We start from the raw sequence: 4459 nt of genomic DNA on the forward strand, positions 1-4459 counted from the left end.
TCCTCCTGAAATGCACCAACAACATTGAGAGTAACATTCTACTTTCTGCCCGTTAATGCGCTCTGGTCACAACCAGACGGTTTCTTTGTGTTTCTTTATTTGTTTTTTATTGATACATTGTGGCACATTTTCAGTTCATTCTAGCAAAATATAACAATCCAATTATTTTGAGCAGCTTTAGATGCATGACTAGGTAAAACAGTTGTTAGTTTGACAATTAATGAGCTCTGGTTTAGTTAATTTGCATAATGACAGATATAGATATTAAGGTGATAAAACCGATAAAATAATATGAAAATGTTTCCAGTTTACACATGTGAGATATTATTTAATCATCTCACATCACAGCAAGTGATAAAATAAATAAAAAGATACAGTAACAATCTAACACAGTCTTCAGTGTGCTTTAGCTGCTTTAAAAAGGAAGACGAGGGAGACTATTTTAGTCTGGTATTATGTGGTTAAAAAACTTTCTAAGCCTACACCTGCTGATTGATGACAACCTTCAAATTTTTACATTTATGGCATTTCACCAACTACCTCATCCAAAGAAGCTTAATGACGGGTGCAACAAGAGAATAAGCTTCAATAACTGGATGATGGCAGCGATGTGACAGGCATCTGGTAGTAAAGCCAACACTGATCCTCGAATGATCCTGTGTGACGGAAAAGTGCAAGTAAAAGAAAAATGAATATTAGGTATAAGACAAGCAGTTTTTATAATGCTTAAAGTTTCTGTGATATTTATGATATTTACACAAGTGCATGTCTGAAGCCAAAAATATAATCTACCTTTTCCTACCTTTCCATTGGTCTGGCTTTTCTAATATGGCCCCAATGAACTGCTAAAAGGGTCTAAGACCTCTCTCGCTCTGATTTTTTTTTCTCCTTGTTTTAGTCTGACATCCTTGTGCACCTGAATGCCATATATAACTCCTTTAATAAAAGCGGAAGTGAGAAAGGGAGATATCAATCAGTAGGAAATACATGTGGGGTGAGTCGAGAAACCCTTCAGACCTTTATCAGATGGTGAAGTGTCAGAGACATTTGGCCTATCAAATCCCGTCAAAATACATTTTGAATTAAAATGTATGTGTATCGACTTCAGGATGTTTTTCTCCACTCTTGGAAAGCAGCTTTTTACAGGGTGAGGCAGTGACAGCAGTGATGTGTTGGTGTCCCTAGTGGGGCTCTCACCCTGCAAACTGGCTGCCAGTTTCTGCACACACTTCTGTTCTGATCTACTTTAAAACTGGGACATTTCTTCTTATTTAACAGCGATTTCAAAAATAGTAGTTATGATACCAACTGATGGAAACACCAGAGGAACAGGTGACTTTTTTTATGAATCACCTACACAAGATGTTCACGGCCAGATGGTTATGGAGAAAAAAGAAACCCAGAGGAACGGTCAGACTAAGCTAGTAATCTGTGTCTTTGAATGAGGAAATATTTGAGAGAACTGTTGAAGCATCTGGTGAACTCCTTTTGGGCAAAGCCACATTGTGATAAGGCTCTCTTTTTATTTGAAATTTGTTTGAACATGGGAAGAAAATGAACATTCAAGCTGTAATAACTTGGTATAAATCTAAATATGCAATGTTAGCTTTGTGGTCCTGCAGAGGTAAGTACTCTTGTATGTTCTAGAAATATAATAGCCCTGTGCTGTGAGAACTACCTTTAGCCACTGCGTCCTATTAACTTTCTTTCATAAGTAGTAAATTAAGCTACATAATTGGGATCCTTGAATGTAGAGTATGCAAATTGAACTGACCTTTTAGAGTTTAAAGTCAGGAAGAATAATGCTTGGAAGAGTTTTGGTGGTAGCCTATTTTCACTACCTCCACACTTACATGGGTATTTGTGAAAACTGAGTTTTTTTGTTTTTAAAAAAAACATCCTGTCCACACATTAAAAAGCAAAGTCAAACACTGTCAAGAACATGCCAAATCCTAACCGTGTAGAAATGTTGGCAAATCAGAAGTCTAGAAGCCTGGGAGGGAAACACTAAACAGGGTTTTGTGCCCTTACAAAACCTTAAGTACTTCTGAAAAGTTTGTATTACTTTTCAAGTGCCTTCATCATTTCAAATGTTATTCAAAACCAACATAGGGATTTGGGTTGTGAGAGTGATTGTGTGGAATGTAGCCACGTCTGAAGTTCACTCTGATGCCTGTCTTGCTAAATGGAGGCACAGTAACTGCGTGTGCATATGTCAGCATGTAAAAACTGCAGATAGTAAGATTAACAACAACAGTATTTTGTCGAAATCCACCGTTGTAGAAAAAACACTAACGTGGCACACAGCATGACGTCAAAAACGGCGCACACCTTTGACGTTGCGTCACTCAATCTCTATTTTCCTCATTCACACCTAAAAGCAAAAATAGTTTTCGAAAATCTTCACCCTGGCAGAATTTTTTCAAAATCTGTTTTCAGTGACCCAAAATGCTGTTTATGTGTGGACGAAAGGCCCAAACGCATAGAAAAAGCTGCGTTTTCAAAAATACCCCTGTATGTGTGGACGTAGCCTTTGTCTTAAAAACAAACAAAAAAAACTGTTGATGTAAGCTTAAAACCCTCACAATGTTCTGGTAAGGTCCAAGACATACAGGGGTAGAGACCATCTGGAAACCACCAATCTCAAGGAGAAACTGTATCTTCCCTGACTGGTTTGCAAATGGCTGCAAGAAGTTTTGGTTGATAGCAAGCTCCAGCATTTGCCTATAGCTTGTATGGAAGACTTACCTGCAAACATTACACCTTTTTTTGCAACATATGAATATGACAGTGCAGTTTAGATGTTTAAGTTTGGTCTTGTTTTTCCAGCTATGTTAGTTTATTTTATAGAATGTTACAGTTAATTTTTTAGACACAGAGCTGATGGGTGAGGGCCAGAACTGTTAAGGATTCTTTTCCACGGAGCATGAGGTAAAATGCTGCCGAACACTTGTAAGGGTACTGGTTGAAGGTCTCTAGCAGGGAGGTGACGGTGGCTCCAATAATCTTTCATACTGTTCTTGCAACTCCCACAAGAGCGTGAATCAGACTGGGATGCAGTAGGTAAGAATGCTTTCATTGGTGGCCTTGTATAAGGTGTTGAGGGCTGAGAAGATTAGAATGACGTGCCAGTGCCTCTGTAGGGGGCGGAGCTGGAACTCTGCCTTCATCGTGATGGCCATGGTGTTGGTGGATCAAGTCAGGTCATCACCACCAAGGAACTTGATGGAGCTGACCCTCTCCACAGCCTCCTCCCCTATGGTCAGATGGCCTTCCTAAAGTCAATGACCATTTCTCCAGTCTTGTTGACTTTCAGGAAGATGCTGTGTGCCCCTAGCTACTCCGCCTCTATCTCAGTCGGTCCTTGCTGTTGATTGTTGGATCAGTGAGATTTTCACTTTACCTTTACCTTACAGTATAACGTTCCTCACATTGACTATTATTGTCAACTGGCACTATAAGCAAAATTTACTTGAATTTAATAGTGGACGCTCTTGGATATTTTCCTAACCAATGTCAGTTTGTAGTATTCTTAACTCCCATTGGTAGCTGCCTCAAATCGCCTCAACTCAGTAACCACCTCACATCACCAGTGGTGATTTCTCGTGGTATCATCATCAAAGTCACAAGTTTTTGAGTTTACCAGCCCACGGACAGTAACTACAAGAGGCAGAGCTCTGGAAATTGTAGACTTAATTAACCTCTTCATTTAGAGAAAGCGATCCAGCAGTCTTAGGAGAACAGATGCAATAGCTTATTCTCTATCTGCAGACATAAGTGTTTCTTTACATATAACCTTGTGCAATTGAGTCCTCAGAGACATACTTTCCCCCGTATAACCATCAAGTACGATTCAAACGAAGAACACAGATGGAAGGTGGATTCAATTCCAGGAAGTCTACTTGTCCACTGAGGACATATTAGACTCTGTGATTTATCTAACAAGAATAAATAGGAAGGCTGAAAATGTACTTTGAGAATACTGCGTCAGTCCCACAAGCATCATGGTCTATTATTATTGCACATACCGGAACATGACTGTCCAAGGACCGTTAATACCTGCAAATATACAGACTCTGTTACAGAAGGTAAAAGATAAAACACAAGCCTTATGGTAACCATTCATTCATTGTCTACAGAGCAAACATGTAGTGCAACATTCCACTCAAAACAAGCATTCATTTGTACATAAAGATTAGTACATAACAATTAGTATTGGTAGTGGTATTTGATTAGTATTTTAAATCTTGTATAGTAATTCCTGGAAAACACCATTTGCACGTTGTTAGTTGTTATCTGATTTTGGTGTTCACCTCTAATTTTGTTTTTGGGCATTCATCTGTGGTACTGTTTTTGCTGCTAAGCTTTTACTTTATTCATATTTAATAGCAAGGAGAAATTCTGTACACTGCAAGCTATGACCACCAGCCTTGTATGATATATATATATATATATATAT

At 38.6% G+C, this 4459-nt stretch overlaps 1 protein-coding gene across 2 annotated transcripts in view; it reads left to right on the top strand.

The window, feature by feature from the left end:
* Positions 1–4459, top strand: part of ntrk3b (neurotrophic tyrosine kinase, receptor, type 3b) — a 222296-nt gene that overhangs the window by 178385 nt on the left and 39452 nt on the right. The window lies entirely within an intron of this gene.

This window comes from Pundamilia nyererei, unplaced genomic scaffold (assembly GCF_000239375.1).
Source record: "Pundamilia nyererei isolate P.nyererei 1_Seehausen unplaced genomic scaffold, PunNye1.0 scaffold00025, whole genome shotgun sequence".
NCBI lineage: Eukaryota > Metazoa > Chordata > Actinopteri > Cichliformes > Cichlidae > Pundamilia > Pundamilia nyererei.